This window comes from Sus scrofa, chromosome 1, assembly GCF_000003025.6.
Source record: "Sus scrofa isolate TJ Tabasco breed Duroc chromosome 1, Sscrofa11.1, whole genome shotgun sequence".
NCBI classification, from domain to species: Eukaryota; Metazoa; Chordata; class Mammalia; order Artiodactyla; family Suidae; genus Sus; species Sus scrofa.
In genome coordinates, this window is record NC_010443.5 from 264,823,736 (window position 1) to 264,841,391 (window position 17,656).

Below are 17,656 nucleotides of genomic sequence, written 5' to 3' on the forward strand. Positions count from 1 at the left end.
TCCTCCCCTCCCAGGAGCTTGGGTGTAGAGATAATCTGTCTCCCACTCAGGCTTCCATGAACACACAAGTTTCCCTTTGAAAATCGTATACCTTCCAGTAAGTTCCTCAGGGGAGCCATAGACCTACTTCTGTCACACTAGCCACTTCCCTAACGTGTGTCTTGATGGAACCTTTAAGGAGATCTCACGTACCCACAGGAAAGCCACCTGGGAGCTTCATAGGACGCCTTGAGTGGCTCTGCTCTGCCCCTACCCTTGACCTCAGCCTCCCTTCATCAGCCATTTGGGGGGCTCCAATGCAGAAATCTCATGCCACCGTAACAGTACAGATGGAGATTAAGGCAATGCAAAGGAAGGTACTTAAGAACCAAGATCATCAACCTGCTCCTCCTTGGGGTTCACTTTCATGAACATTCCAATATCATCCCCTCTAGGCCCGCAGGAATCACAAAGGAAGCAATCATGATCGCTTTCATTAGCTACCTTTCAATGTGTGAGTGATTGAGTATCCTCTCTCAATCAGGTGCTATATTTCCTCTACCTGGTTAGAACCAATCCTCCCAGTAATCTTGTGAGTTTATCCCCGCTCCTCCCAAAGAGGAAACTGAGGCATGTGCTCAAGGTTACATAAGTAGCAACTGGTGGAATGGAGATGAGCATCCAGACTGAGAAATTCCAGACACCTGACATAGTTTGCCCACAGGTGAGAAGATGCTGTGGGTTCATGGTTCCCTTTTGAAATTAGGCTCTTCTTTTTTACAGTTTTCTGTTCTGAAATACCATTCATCTCGTCTGCCATTTTAGCTCTTATAAATTCGTGGAGTGTCTCCCTACCCCACAGTCACCACAGTAACTAGTCCCAACCGGGCAGAGAGCAAAGAAAGCAAGAACTCCTTTGAGAGTTACATTCTGGATAAAGATAATGTTTCTCTTTTGCCTATGCCCTGAGGTTGTTGAAGGCATAGGATGAACTTTTTTGAATTAAAATAAACAAAGTGGAAAATGTCCAAACTGCCTTTTCGAATTCAAAGTCTCTTGCACCCAGACACCAACACTGACTTATAAACATCCCCAGGAGCAAAGCTCTGCTAGACAGAGGCAGGGCCTCTGTAGTGTTTATTCACCTTGTTTCCTATGAACCCTCTCCAAGGAACAGTTGTTATCAAGATCTTCCCTGGAATGAGCAGCCAGTTCAAAAGCTCTGAGCAGGAGACTATAAATAAAACAAAATTATTTGGTGGAGGGGAAAGCTGGCTGTTTTTCAAAGGATGTTGTAGCCATCCTGGCCACAGAAATGTCTGAGTGTCTGCTGGGTGAGGTGGTGGTGGTGGTGGTGGTGGTGGTGGTGTGTGCGTGATGCAGGGAGAGACTGGAGGGGGAGGCCTGTGAATCTGTCCAGGTGGCCTCTGAGACTACGGGGTGGTCTGGGGAGAGAACATTGAGCGGGGAGTTAGGAGTCTGGCTTCTCATGCTAGCTGCTTCTCCAACACATTTGAAGCAAAAGATTTTAAGCAAATGTCTGCTTCAGTTTCCTCCTGGTAGAAGGAATATAGGAGGAGTTCACATCATAAGAGAGAGGGTGATATAGGAATTAAGCGGGCAGGCTCTGGAGCCAGACTGCCTGGGTTCAAATCTCAGCTCGGCCTCTTACTAAATATGTGCCCTTGAGTAAATTATTCCCTTTCCCTGTGCCTCAGATTCTCTGTCTGTAAAATGGAAATTATAGTCATAGATCTATCTTATGGAAATGGCATGGAGATTAAATGAGTTAATGACACTTATAAAGTACATAAACAGTGACTAGCATGTGGTAAGCCTTTAAAAATTATCTGCAATTTAAAAAATACTGTGTAATGGAAACAACCCAAATGTCCATCAACAGATGATTGGATTCGGAAGATGTGGTATATATACACAATGGAATACTACTCAGCCATAAAAAAGAACGACATAATGCCATTTGCAGCAACATGGATAGAACTAGAGAATCTCATCCTGAGTGAAATGAGCCAGAAAGACAAAGACAAATACCATATGATATCACTTATAACTGGAATCTAATATCCAGCACAAATGAACATCTCCTCAGAAAAGAAAATCATGGACTTGGAGAAGAGACTTGTGGCTGCCTGATGGGAGGGGGAGGGAGGGGGTGGGAGGGGGGAGGGAGGGAGGGGGAGGGAGTGGGAGGGATCGGGAGCTTGGGCTTATCAGACACAACTTAGAATAGATTTACAAGGAGATCCTGCTGAATAGCATTGTGAACTATGTCTAGATACTCACGTTGCAACAGAAGAAAGGGTGGGGGAAAAATGTAATTGTAATGTATACATGTAAGGATAACCTGACCCCCTTGCTGTACAGTGGGAAAATAAAAAAAAATAAAAAATAAAAAATAAAAAAATTAAAAAAAACTGTGTAATAACATATATGGGAAAAGAATCTGAAAAGGAATGGATGCGTGTATATATATAACTGATTTACTTTGCTGTAACCTGAAACTAACGTAACTTTCTAAGTCAACTATACTCCAATACAATTTATTTTAAAAATAATAGAGGAGTTCCCGTCGTGGCTCAGCGGTTAATGAATCCGACTAGGAACCATGAGGTTTCGGGTTCGATCCCTGGCCTTGCTCCGTGGGTTAAGGATCCAGCATTGCTGCGAGCTGTGGTGTAGGTTGCAAACGTGGCTTGGATCCTGCATTGCTGTGGCCTTGGTGTAGGGCGGCGGCTACAGCTCCGACTAGACCCCTAGCCTGGGAACCTCCATATGCCGAGGGAGCAGCCCTAGAAATGGCCAAAAAAAAAAAAAAAAATTATTAGCAATTATTATATACAAGACACTTAGCACAGTTCGACATTTATTTTTATTTTTTTAATTTTTAAATTTTTTTTTTTTATTTTTAGGGCCGCGCCTGCAGCATATGGAGGTTCCCAGGCCAGGGGTCGAATCGGAGCTGTAGCCGCCAACCTACGCCACAGCCACAGCAACTTGAGATCTGAGCTGCATCGGCGACCACACCACAGCTCACAGCAACGCTGGATCCTTAACCCACTGAGCAACACCAGGGATCGAACCCACAACCTCATGGTTCCCAGTCAGATTCGTTAACCACTGAGCCATAATGGGAACGCCGCATTTATTATTAATTGTAATAATCTTCATAATAAATAGTCCTTTACTTGGATTCAGGAGACCCGAGTTCCCAACCCAGAATGTAATTTTTTATGCTCTTAAAAAATTAGAATTCTGCTCAGCTGTAATGATAGAAGACTGAAATAACAGTTGCTGGGGGAAAAAAAAAAAGTTTCTCTCACATAAGGTCTAGAGATGAACATTCCAGAGCTGATATGACTTGTAGACTTGTTTTCTGTCCCTCAGGCTGTGACCTCTTTGAGGATGGGGACCTGGAATTCTACATTATGGCTCCTCTCTTCCCCACTTTCCCACTTTCTGCCTCTTGGTCCTGGATGGCTGCTTGTATTATCTAGCCATCTAGTCTTCAGCCAAGCCAACAGAAAGTAGAAAGTCTTGCCCCACCCCAAGCCTTAATCTTTAGGTACATTTCCCTGAGGTTGCTCATACAGCTCCATTTACATTCCACTGGTCAGAACTTATACAACCACATCTCACTAGGAAATATAGCCATGATTTCAGACAATCCTGTGCTCCCTGAAGGCAGGCTAGGGGGTGCATTCCCAGGGAGGAAAGGGAACTCAGGTATCACAATCTCCACCAAGCCATACTCAGCTCTGTGACCTCGGGCAAGCCCCTGAATTTCCCTGAGCCTCAGTTTCCCTATATCCAAAGTAAGAGATTCAGGCTACTTGACCTCTCTTCAAAGTCCTTTCAGTTATAAAATTCTATAATCAGAGGCTTATTGTTTTATTATTCCTTTAAACCTGTGCAAATCTGATGTCATACAATAAAAAGAGACCTCTCTGCCAAGTGCATGGCATAATCAACTGTTGGAATTGAAGTCTTCCAGGAATGAGAGGGGTTTAGGAACTACCTTCTCAACTGTTGTCAAAATAGGCTACCTAAGCATATCTAGCAGACAAAAAGTCCAGCAGTGTGTGTGATACCACCCACACCAGACAGTAATGCTCCTGGGTTTCCAAGATGGCCCTCGCTTCTCTGTACCTATTTAGTTTTTCTGCTTAGGATTTAGAGGACTGTCAATTGAGGGGAGGAAGCAACCCCAAGGAGCTCTAATACCCCACTAATGATACAGTGTAAAACAGCAAGACCAACAGGCCAATGCTCTGCTGTTCCTACTACACTTAGCTGTGATTATATATATATATATAATTTACGAGGCATAAAATTCTCCGTTTGGGGAGTTCCCATTGTGGTGCAGTGGAAAAAAATCTGACTAGTATCCATGAGAATGCAGGTTCGATCCCTGGTCTTGCTCAATGGGTCCGGGATCCAGCATTGCCATGAGCTGTGGTGTAGGTCACAGATATTGCACTGGTCACTACAGTTCCCACATTGCTGTGGCTGTAGTGTAGGCAGGCAGCTGTAGCTCTGATTTGACCCCTAGCCCGGGAACTTCCATATGCTGTGGGTACAGCCCTAAAAAGCAAAACAAAAACAAAAACAAAAACAAACACACACACACACACAAACCACCTCCATTTTAATGTGTCCGATTCAGTGGTTGTTAGCATAGTCACAAAGTTGTGCAACTGTCACCTCTAATTCCAGAACACTTCCAGAACACATCCCAAAAGAAACCCTCTACCCAGTAGCAGTCACTCACATTTCTTGCCCTCCCCTCAGCCCCCAGCAACCATACCGTGTATCTACTTTCTGACTCTATGGATTTGCCTAGTCATAAAAATGGAATCATTTGATAATATGGCCTTTCTCTCTGTCTTCTTGCACTTTGCTTTGAAAATATTATTTCAAGGCGTTCCCATTGTGGTGCATCGGAAACAAAGCCCAATAGGAACCATGAGGTTGCAGATTCAATTCCTGGCCTCGCTCATTGGGTTAAGGATCCGGTGTTGCCGTGAGCTGTGGTGTAGGTCGAAGACGCGGCTCTGATCTGGCGTTGCTGTGACTGTGGTATAGGCTGGCAGCTACAGCTCTGATTGGACCCCTAGCCTGGGAACCTCCATATGCAGTGGATGCAGCCCTAAAAATACAAAAAAAATATATGTATATTATTTCAAAGTTCATCTATGTACCATCTATCAGTAATTCATTATTTTTTATTGTGTAATAATACATAATAATATTTCATTATATGGATAGGCCACATTTTATTTGTCTACAACAGATGTTGATCGATATTGGGGTTGTTTGCACTTTTGGGCTATTATGAATAATGCTGCTGTGAACGTTTGTATATAAGTTTTTGTGTAGACATGTATTTCTCATTCTCTTGGGTGTTGTGGTTATATTCTGCAGAAAGAATTCTCAGCTCAATTAGTAGGGGTGCTGCTCCCCTCACCCAAAAAAAGGAGGGGTTATGTCATGAAGTAAATTTGGGGTGTGTAGAATCATACCAAGTTAAATAGTTTTCTTTGAACTTCTCAAGGACTTTTGTGTTAGCATAATGCGTTGTGGGAGTTCCCGTCGTGGCGCAGTGGTTAACGAATCCGACTAGGAACCATGAGGTTGAGGGTTCGGTCCCTGCCCTTGCTCAGTGGGTTAACGATCCGGCGTTGCCGTGAGCTGTGGTGTAGGTTGCAGACGCGGCTCGGATCCCGCGTTGCTGTGGCTCTGGCGTAGGCCGGTGGCTCCAGCTCCGATTCAACCCCTAGCCTGGGAACCTCCATATGCCGCGGGAGCGGCCCAAAAGAAATAGCAAAAAGACCAAAAAAAAAAAAAAAAAAAAAAAAAAAATAATGCGTTGTGTATCTTCTAAGAGGGGAATGTAGGCAATACATACCTGTTCAGAAAACCAGCTCTCAAATGAGGCAGGTCCAAGCTGCCAGTTGAGTGAACTTGAAGAAAGTTAAAATCTGAGCCTAAGTTTCCTCATCTTTAATAAGGTGGATACAGATACGTAGGTATATACTCAGAAGTGAAATTGCTGGATCATGTGGATAATTCTTTTTTTTTTTTTTTTTTTTTTTTTTTGGTCTTTCTGTCTTTTCTAGGGCTGTACCCTTGGCATATGGAGGTTCCCAGGCTAGGGGTCGAATTGGAACTGTAGCCATCAGCCTACACCAGAGCCACAGCAACACCAGATCCAAGCCCCGTCTGTGACCTACACCACAGCTCACAGCAACGCTGGATACCTAACCCACTGAGCAAGGCCAGGGATCGAACGCGCAACCTCATGGTTCTTAGTCAGATTCGTTAACCGCTGAGCCATGATGGGAACTCCTGGTAATTCTGTTTTTAATTGAGGAGCCACCATACTGTTTTCCATGGCAGCTGTACACTGTTTTCCATACCAGAAGGGCCCAAGAGTTCTAATTTCTCCACAGCCTCACCAACACTTGCTATTTCCTGTGTTTTTTATTTGTTTGTTTATTTTGGATTTGGTTTTGGGTTTTTTTTCCATTAGCCTAATGGGTGTGAAGTGGTTTTGATTTGCATTTCTCTAATGATTAGTGACACTGAGAATCTTTTCATGTGATCCTTGGCCATTGTGTACCTTCATTGGAGAAATGTCTATTTAAGTCCTTTGCTCATTTTTTAATCAGGTTGTTTTGTTGTTACTGCTGTTGTGGAGTTGTAGGAGTTATTGTATTCTGGATATTAGCCTCTTACTTAAATGATTTGCAAATACATTCTCCCATTCTGTGGGTTGCCTTTTCATTCCATTGAAGTGTCCTTTGACAGAAAAGTTTAAAATTTTGATGTAGTACAATTTAGCTATTTTTTCTTTTGTAACATTTTGTGCATTTGGTGTCATATCCAAGAAATCATTGCCAAATCCAATGTCATAAAATTTTCTCCCTATGTTTTCTTCTAAGAGTTTATAATTTTAGCTCTTACATCAGGTCTTTGATCTAGTTTGAGTTAATCTTCTATAGGGTGTAAGGGAAAGATCTTTGTTTTCTTTGGGGGCTAGAAATGCTTGAGTCCTTCCTCTTACGTTGTTAGTAACCATTCATCATTTCATTATTGTTAACAATATGACTTTGCAAATACTTAATGGTCTATATTTTTCCAACTGCTCGATAATCAGAGAGAGCTATTTTCCTTGCTTTAAAAGTGAAGATGCTGGCGTAAGTGACTTACCTGAGATGAGACAGCCTGAAATTGATGGAGCCAATCAGATGCCCTAACTCCTAATTGTGGGTGAATTTGTTCCTAAAATATAATGTTTTATTTTGCCATGGTTTTCCTTCACCAATTTATTCATTAATCATCGAATATTTTTCTTAGTGACAATAATAACTTCATCATTGTTAAAAAAATAAATGACAAGAATAAATAGCACATGTGATTCCTTTGCAGTCCTCTCCTGGCTATACATGGATAGAAAATGATGTACTTGGAGTTCCCATTGTGGCTCAGTGGAAACAAATCCGACTAGGAACCTTGAGGCTGCGGGTTCCATCCCTGGCCTCACTCAGTGGGTTAAGGATCTGGCATTGCCATGAGCTGTGGTGTAGGTCGAAGAAGCAGCTTAGATCTGGCATTGCTGAAACTCTGGCGTAGGCTGGCAGCAACAGCTCCAATTAGATCCCTCACCTGGGAAACTCCATATGCCATGGGTGTGGCCCTAAAAAGAAAAAAAAGAAAATAATGTACGTAAGTCTCTTCTTGTAGAAGCTCAGAGCATGAGCTCTGCATGTGTGACCGTGGGCAAATTAGTAACCTCTCTCAGACTCAATGTCCTCATTTGTAAAATGAGGATCATTGTGAGAATTAAATGCGTTATACGTGTGAGGCACATAGATTCGCCTTGCTTTTGGTAATGGCTCAATGTGAACGATTATATTGTTGTCTTAACAGCAAACAACCAATAAATGCCAAGTTCTAAGAAAGGCCAGTGAAAATTGATGACTTAAGGCCTTGGTTCCCATAATTAGCTACATGCATCTGCGTCACCTGATGCCGACTGTAACACGGAGTCCTGAGTTCTGATCCTGAAGGTTCTGATTCAGAAGCAAGATCAGAGACTGTGTTTTAACATGTTCTTCAGGTGATAGAAGTCCACAACCAGATAGGGAACCACTGATTTCAGCCTTACCCAGATGCCAACATGAATTGAATTCCCATTAGTTCCTACAGGGCCTCAACAAGACACCAGTTCCTCTCCCAGGTGTCACCAGCCTCCAGCTCTGGATCCTGCATATCCCCTGCTGTCTTCCTAAAATAATAGTGGATTTGGCAGAACATTGATGGTGCTTGGAGGCCCAAGGTAGGTGTCATCAACAATCCACTCGCTCACGTTCCAAATTCTTCCTCTCTGCCAGGCCACAGAGGCCCATTCCCAACTGTGGCCCATTCCTCTCCCCAGCCTCTCAGTGTGCATTGAGCAAACATTTCCAGCGCCTTACTGTGCTTGGTGCCTAATGCTTGTTGCCCAGGATACAGTTATAAATAGGAGAGCCTGTGGATGAGACATGGTAGAGTCTGGACTGGTGTGGTCCCATCTGCCATCTTGCTTATTCCTGACGTCTCATGCTGGACACCCTACAAAAGAATCTTTGTGTGTTCCTGCACTTGCTTCTGAGCCCTTGCCTTACCCCCAGTGCCCTGATTTCTGGGCTTTCCAGTTCACTACCTTGCAATTTGTTCTTCCATATTCCTTCCCTCCACACCCCTAATTTTTCTTCTATTTTAAAAGTTACATGTGCATTGTTTTCCCAGCCCTGACCTTGGCTCAAACCACCTTGGGTATTAATTCTATTCATCAGGACTTCTAACACCCCCTGCCCTGGAGCTGCCCTTATTTCCACATTCACTAGTGTTGTAGGCAAGACTCAGCTCTAAACACCGGAAGTTCTGTTCTACCATGTTGAAGATGGTCACCATAGAGTTCCCGCTGTGTCTTAGTGGGTTAAGAACCCAACATAGTGCCCGTGAGGATGCAGGTTCGATCCCTGGCTCAGTGGGTTAAGGATCTTGTGTTGCCATAAGCTGTAGCATAGGTCTCAGCTTGGATCTGGTGTTGCTGGGCTGTGGTGTAGGCTTCAGCTGCAACTCCTAGACAACCCCTAGCCTGGGAACTTCCATATGCCACAGGTGCAGCCCTAAAAAGAAAAAGAAAAAAAAAAAAAAAAAGATGGTCACCATGTACCTCCACCCTTTTGCAAGTGAGCTGGAGGAGGGTTTCTAGAACTCTACCCTAATGTACTCATGGACTCTCTTGCCAGTTTTATTTTACATTTTTTTCCCTGTATGTGTATATATATATATATATATATATATATTACTAATATATATTATATGTTGTTTCCCTAATTATTTCAACTCTCCCTTTCCCTAAGCCTCACATAACCACTTTAGTATTTTGATTGTGAGCAGAAATTGTAATTGGTTGAATTCTAAAGTTTCAGTCCTTGTATATCTCCCACTGCACAAATCAAGGCACACAAAAGGAATGACAGTGACATACTTGCCTTGGCTTCTGAATGGAGATTAGTACCACAGTTCTCTGACCACTTGGACTGGGCAGAAATTTTTGCTGGTCTGTCAGAGTGGCCATGACGTTGGGGAGGAGATACACTGAGTTCCATAACGAGGTTAGGTCATTATTTTCAACTTGTAGGTAACTTACTGAGGTCCTTAAAGGTGCCTCTACCTCCTGAAAATAATGACCCAACCCTCCCGTGACCTCTGCTTCCAATGGTGAAAGTCAAATCTCTTTAGGAACAATAGAGGCAGTATTGTGTGATGGCTAGGGCATAGGTGGCCTGGGGTTGAATCCTGGCCCTACTAGAGCAAATTACTCAACCTTAACTTGGTTTTCTCATCTGAAAAATGGGGATGCCCTGGGTACCTGCTTCATGGAAAGTGATGAGAATGAAATTATTATATCCGTAAACACTGAGGACTCAGCAATAGTCAGTATTTTATAGGTGAAGAGTTATCATAGGGGAGTTCCTGTCGTGGCTCAGCAGTAACAAACCAGACTAGTATCCATGAGGACTTGGGTTCAATCCCTGGCCTTGCTCAGTGGGTTAAGGATTGGGCATTGCCTATGAGCTGTGGTGTAGGTCACAGACAAGGTTGGAATCCTGTGTTGCTGTGGCTGTAGTATAAACTGGCAGTTGCAGCTCTGTTTCAACCCCTAGCCTGGGAACCTCCATATGCCGCAGGTGCGGCCCTAAAAAGCAAAAACAAACAAACAAACAAACAAAAAAAACAACCAGAATTATCGTAGGTAAAATGGGTGACCACTAACCACATGCTTTACTCACATTATCTTCAGTCTTTACAACACCCCTGGAAGGCTGGTACTCTGAAACACATTTTCAGAGAGGGGAGGTGATTTGCCCATGGTCACCCAGCCAAAAGCAATTTAAGAGCTGAGAGCTGTGCTAAAGGGCTGTCTGATTCCCAAGCTGCCTCTTCTTCCCAAACAACGTCTACCAATTCTCATTCTCTCTTCTCATCTGTCTCTCTCTCTCAGCTCAGCTAAAAATATCCTGAGCAGCATCCTCATTAGCTAATATGCATACATTATTTCTTGCTTTCTGAACATAATTGGTTCATTCAAAGGGAAGGCTTCCACCTACATGAAGGAAGGAGCTGAGCTGCTCTGTGAAAACTCATCTGAATTCAGAAAAGTCAGCTGCCTGTGGAAGCCCCTCTGCTTCCGGGCTTGTGTCCCTAGTTGGAAGGCAGTGTAGCAGAGTGGAAAACAAGCCCTTCATTCACACACGCCCGCCACTTTTGAGCCGAGTGGCTTTGGGCAAGTCTTTTGTCATTTCCCGAGAGCCAGTCTCCTCAGCTGGTAGGTGAAGCTCACAGAAACATTTGCCTTAGAGTGTCATGGGGAGCATTAAATGAGATAACCCATCATGGAGACTGACATTTAATTTGCAGCCCCTCAAAATCCGGGAGCTTCTATGGCATAAGCCATCTGTATGGAATAAACAACCAACATTTGCAGGAGAGGCAGGATGGCACGGGGTCTGTGGCCAGGGCGAATGACGGCTCGAACCCCAGCATGTACCACGCTCTGGCTCTGTGACACAGTTTCTTTCTCTCCCCAGGCCTCAGTTTTCCTGTAGTAAAGAAGATATAATACACATAAAGAGCTCAATAATGAACAGTGACTGCATTCACAGCAAGCCTCTCCAACCAGATCATCGCTCTAATAGCAGTGGGAGTAATTGATTTCTGCTTCTAGGGCAGTGCACACACGGACACCACGGAGCATTCATCCTGGGGCAGAACATGTGTGCTCCGGGCAGCTAAAGCCAAACTGTCCGCCCCAACTTCTCCTGCTGGTAATGTGGCTGATGACAGCTTAATGGACTCTTTACCCTTGAATGCTAAGGGGAAAATAACTTGTGGCATTATAACGTATGAATGTAATGGTTTTGTTTTGTTTTGTTTTGTTTGTTTTTCTTGAGCAAAGTAGAGAGTCAAAAACATATGCAGACTTGAGCCAACAACCTGAATCTCCCTCTTCCTAGCCCTGTATGTATGGGGGACAGATTTAGCCATTGCAGTTAACCAAATCATTCATGTTTGTAAAATACAGCCTTGTCTGTGTGTGTGTATTTCTCTGAATTATCTGAGGCTAACAAAACAGAGGACATTATAATGAGTTTATGATGAGAGGATGTGAATGCCCCCAAATTCTTGATTTTCCAGGGACAAGCCAACAGGCAAATGAACACACTCATGCTAGTGTACGTGCGTGCGTGCACGTACGCGCACACACACACACACACATTCTGTTGTTATGAGGAAGCTGGTCCAAGATCCACCTGCAGAAGTTCCTGCAGTGGCTCAGCAGGTTAAGAACCTGACATAGTGTCCATGAGGAGGCAGTTTCAATTCCTGGCCTCTCTCACTGCGTTAAGGATCTGGCATTGCTACAAAGGTCACAGACGAGGCTCAGATCTGGTGTTCCCGTGGCTGTGTAAGCCTCAGTGGCAGCTCCGATTCAACCCCTAGCCTGGGAACGTACACATGCTGCAGGTGCGGCTGTTAAAAAAAAAGAAAAGAAAGAAAGAAAGATCCACCTGCACAACTTTCAAAAAGCCGTGCTCTCCTGACCGCTGTCTGAGTTAATATTTTCCTCAGCCTCCCAGTCTGAGGGAGGAGGTGGTTAGTGGCAGCCAGAGACACCTCTGTTAGACTGAGAGGAGCTGGAGGCAGGGACGAGGGCAAAGAGAACTGTGTAGGAGAGTGGGGAGACCATAGACTTGAAGAGTCATGTTGATCTGGGATCAAATCCACCATCCTGCCTGCGGGCAAGCCTCTTCCACATCTTGAAGCCTCAGTTTCCCCAGCTGTAAAATGGGTTTCCTAAGACCCCCTACCATGGTGTTAGGAGAACTAATGACAAAGCAGGTAAAGACCTAACAGGACAGGAGGCATGATGCCAGACTCAGGGTAGCACTGGGTACAGGGTGGCTCTTCTCCCGCAGGAGGGGATCCAGGCCAGGCAGGAGGTGCCCAGAGTCCCAGCTCCCGTGCCACACGGGCAGCGTCCTCTCTAGCCACCCAGAGCCTTGCCGAAAAGGAAGCGTGTGGAGGCGCGCGGCTCTCCATCTGGCTAATGTTCACTTGTGTTTCCTACTGGAGAGCATCACTTTTTTCACCTCACCTGGTTTGTTTACCCAAACAAGCTGCTCATTAACAACACGAATTGCATTTTCTGCAATTCTGTTGACAGCACAAATGTCTGCAGTCAGCTTGGGAGTTTGGTGGGAACTGTTGCCGGGTCCCACCCAGCCCAGCCAGCACAAGCTTCTGAGGAATGAAATCTAAGGCCGCTTAGGGGGCTGGGGTGGAGGGCAGGGGGCCAGGCTGGGGCCTGCTGGCAAGTCCAGCCCCAGGTCTCCAGCCCCTGCGTGGAGACAGGGCCCTGGGCCCTTCTGCAGGGGCACTTGCCGGAAACAAAGATAGACAGAAGATTTTCAAGCGGGGGTGGGGGGGGTGAGGAGCCAGACATGAAAGAGTAGATGAAACCCCAGACAGAAGTACAGACCTGGCAGGGGGGAGGCCCGGCCTCCAGCAGAGAGACCCTGAGGGGCTTCCCTCGTGGACCCAGCAGAGCCTCCATTCAGCTGCCTTCGGCACCTCCGGCAACAAGAAGCAGATGAGAAAAATAAAAAATAATTATCTCTCCTCTTGGTTTGGCCCCAGAAGGCTGAGCTCAACCTGGTTTGCCAAGGCTCTACTCTCTCATCTCCGCGGCTCCAGCAGGAAGAAAGACAAGGTTTTTAATGTGTTATGTTCATTTATTTTAAATGATTGCCCGCAGAACACTTTCGTTTCTGTCCATTTCCTCATTCGGTAAGTTTCTGTTGAGGGTTTACTGATGGCTGTGCAGTTGTTGCTGAGGGATATGGAAGTGAGAAAAGACACAGGCCCTGCCCTCTTGGAGTTATTAGTCTGGTGGAAGGAGTGATTGATATTAAATTACAGGACAAACAATTGCAAATCATGATGAGCTGGATGAGGGAGAAGTCCAGGATGTTAAGGAAACTTGTAACAGAGGGAACTGAGCCCTGGCAGGGGCCAGCCATGACATCTAGAAAAAGTGAGCTTTAAGCTGACACTAATTAAGAGGAGAAGTGATGGGATTGAAGGGTGGCAAGGGGCAATGGACTCATGTGTTTGGTATCAGATTTGATCAATCTGATTTCATCAGATTTCATCAGATTTTATCTGTGTGAGGGAAAGTGTGCATGGAACCTGGGAAGTAGATGGTACTTGCTTTACTGTTTGAGATAAGCTCAAGAACACAGGGCCCCTGTCAACACCGTGGCGTCTGGCATACACTACACACATACACATATTTGTTAATTGGAAAAAGAAAATAGCAGGAGATGTGGGTAGGAATTCCATGCAGGGAACAGCATGTGCAAAGGCTCAGTATGTGCCCACCCCTCCCTCCTCTGGGTGAATGTTAATAATAAGTCAATGAATGATACTGCTTATTATTAACATGTACCTACAGTTGTTCTCGCTGTGTAATGAGTTCAAATTCATAGCTTCTCGATAAGGTTAAGTCATCATCTTCACCCCTAAGGAAATGCCCAGTTCAGGGTTCTTCTGTCTTCCATGAGGATAACTCACAATTTGCTCATGCCTCCTCCTCACCCCTGGCAGATCAGGTTCTTAACTTAGCTCTTATCTCAAATATGGGTGACGCCGGAGTTCCCGTCGTGGCGCAGTGGTTAACGAATCCGACTGGGAACCATGAGGTTGCGGGTTCGGTCCCTGCCCTTGCTCAGTGGGTTAACGATCCGGCGTTGCCGTGAGCTGTGGTGTAGGTTGCAGACGCGGCTCGGATCCCGCGTTGCTGTGGCTCTGGCGTAGGCCGGTGGCTACAGCTCCGATTCAACCCCTAGCCTGGGAACCTCCATATGCCGCGGGAGTGGCCCAAGAAATAGCAACAACAACAACAACAAAAGACAAAAAGACAAAAAGACAAAAAAAAAAAAGAATGGGTGACACCAATTATGCAACCAGACCCCCATGACCAGAGCCAAGAGGTAGGACAGAAAACACTGGGGCCCAAGAGCCAGAACATCCTTTCTGTCTTTGCTAGGGGATCAAACATTCCTCATTGTGCCTTTACCTTTCCCCAACCCCCTAACAAGTGGTTCATTCTGTAGGGCCTCCTGATCCAACCCAAAGTCAGGAGGGATAAGATAATAATAGCAAAAATGTGTTGAGATCTTACTCTGTACCAAGCATGGTTCAGAGTGCAGTTACTGGTATTAACTCATGTAACCCTCCCACTCACTGTATGAAGGGAGACTCTTGATTTAACAGATGAGGAAACCGAGGCACCAAAGTATTAAGTGACTTGTGGATAACATTACCCACCGTACTTCTCCCACCCCTTGTCCCTCCTCAACTCTTTCTGGGGGTGGATCCACAACTGTTGACATCTTCTGTGTGCCACACACTGTTCATACATTGTTTTGTTTCATCCTCACATGAATCGCCAGGCAGAAGTGGTCTTATCCCCATTTTACAGTGAAGAAGACTGAAACTCAGAAAGGGAAGTGACTCATTCTAAGTTCCTAGGTTGGAGAAGATCTTAAACCCAGGTCTGTTTGACTCCAAAGCCCACGTGTTCACCCCAACTTCCAAGCCAGGCAGGATTCCAGTGTATTCCACTCTCTCCTGCAATCTCACCCTGATAATACAGCAACAGTGGTACCACCACCCCCACAGGTGGGAGAAAGAACATCCAGGCTAGACTTCTACCTCCTCACTTGAAAATGGAGATCCTTAATCCTACAATTGCTTACAGATTAAATGAGATCATGTCTGTTACGTACTGGGTACCCAGAGGCACTGAAGAAATCCATCTTCGTACCCTTCTCTCAACCCCTTCTTCCCAGTCTTTCAGACAGTCTGGGTTTGTGTGAGTCCTTCTGGTTCCAATAGGTGCCCATACTCACCAGCCACCAAGGCAGGATGTCCCTTGAAGGTGGAAACGTTGCCCCCTGTTCTTTTCCTCTGGGCACTTACCCTCTGGGTAAGGTGCTGTGTACACCTACGGCCCCATACAAATAATCACTAATAGTGGTAATAAACCACTCTGCTTTCATTTGCCGCCAAGCACAACGCATTCTGACACGTCCTTCTAGAAAGGCAAGCCCATGGCTGCACAGACATGGGAAGTCATTTTCCAAAAGGGCATTTTCTTTGGAAGAACTAATTTAGCCTCATTTCCACCAGGCTGCATTCCTGAGGCCTCTAAGTACAGAGATTCCAGCTGGCTGGGGTATATCCTGGGCTCAAGTGGGGGCCAGTGATGAAGAGGAAGAAGTCCATTGATTCCAAGAAGCACACACTGGCCTGGAGGGCATCACGCAGGTGGGGAAACTGAGACCCAGTGGTGGAAAAAACAAAGCAACGCTAATAATCGTACCAGCTAGAAACGATGGGAGACACAGTTCCAGAAGGCTGTTTTCTCCAACGGAAAGTAATCAGCCATCACTTAGAACAATCTAAATGAGCCCAAAGACTCTCCAGACTGGTAAGAAAAAAATGGTCACCTTTTTAGAAAGCAATTCAGTGTGTGTCAAAATACGTTTAAAAGTTCATGATCTTCAGGAGTTCCCGTCGTGGCTCAGTGGTTAATGAATCCGACTAGGAACCATGAGGTTGTGGGTTCGATCCCTGGCCTTGCTCAGTGGGTTAAGGATCTGGTGTTGCTGTGAGCTGTGGTGTAGGTTGCAGACGCGGCTCAGATTCCACGTTGCTGTGGCTCTGGCGTAGGCCGGTGGTTACAGCTCCGATTGGACCCCTAGCCTGGGAACCTCCATATGTGCAGGAGAGGCCCAAGAAATGGCCAAAAGATTAAAAAAAAAAAGAGTTCATGATCTTCAATATAGTCATTTCCCTTCTCAGAATCTCTGACATCAACAATCAATTATGAAGGCAAAAGAAATGCACAAAAATGGTCACTGCAGCATTACTTATAGACATCTCAGTTGTTTATCAAGCATCTATGTGCCAGTCAGGGCATGGCACTGTGCTGTGGTAGATTGGACCTCAGGTTACCCAGGTCATTCTATCCTCTTCATTCCTTAGGGAAGAAATGTGGCAGAACAGAGGGAGCCTGGGAATTGGAAAGACCTGGATTTCCTATTCATTCCTTCTTTTATTCACTCATTCATTCATCCTACAAATATTTATTTAAAACCCTTATATGGGAGTTCCTGCTGTGGCTCAGTGGGTTAAGAACCTGACTAGTATCCATGAGGATTTGGGTTCAATCCTGGCCTCGCTCATAGGTTAAGGATCCAGCCTCACCACAAGCTGCAGCATAGGTTTCAGATTCGGCTCAGATCTGGCATTGCTGTGACTGTGGTGTAGGCTGGCAGCTGCAGCTCAGATTCAACCCGTAGCCCAGGACCTTCCATATGTTGCAGGTGCAGCAGCAAAAAAATTTTGAATAAATAAAACCCTTATGTGTAAATATCAGATTATCATAGGAGCTACCAATTTTACTGCTAGGTATACAACCAAAATAACTGAAAACAGATATTCGAGCAAATACTCGCACATGAATGTTCTTACTAGTATTATCTATAATAGCCCAAAGTGGAAACAGGGAATTCCCATTGTGGCTCAGTGGGTTACTAACCTGATGAGTATCCATGAGGATGCAGGTTCAATCCCTGGCCTCCATCAGTGGGTCAAGGATCCAGCCTTGCTGTGGCTGTGGCGTAGACTGGCATCTGCAACTCCGATTCAACCCCTAGCCTGGGAATTTCCATATGCCATGGGTGCAGGCCTAAAAAAAAAAAAAAAGCAAAAGGTAGAAACAACTGACGAATGAACAAAATTATGGTCTATTCATACAATGGAATATTATTCAGCCATAAGAAGGAATAAAGTACTGATACACATTGCAGTATGGATGACCCTGGAAAATATGATAAGCAAAGGAAGCTGGACACAAAAGGTCACATATTGTACGAGTCCATTTATACGAAATATCTAGAATAGGCAAATCCAGAGATAAAACTTAGATGGTGATTGTCAGGGCCTGAAAAGAAGAGGAACTGAGGGTCGGGGG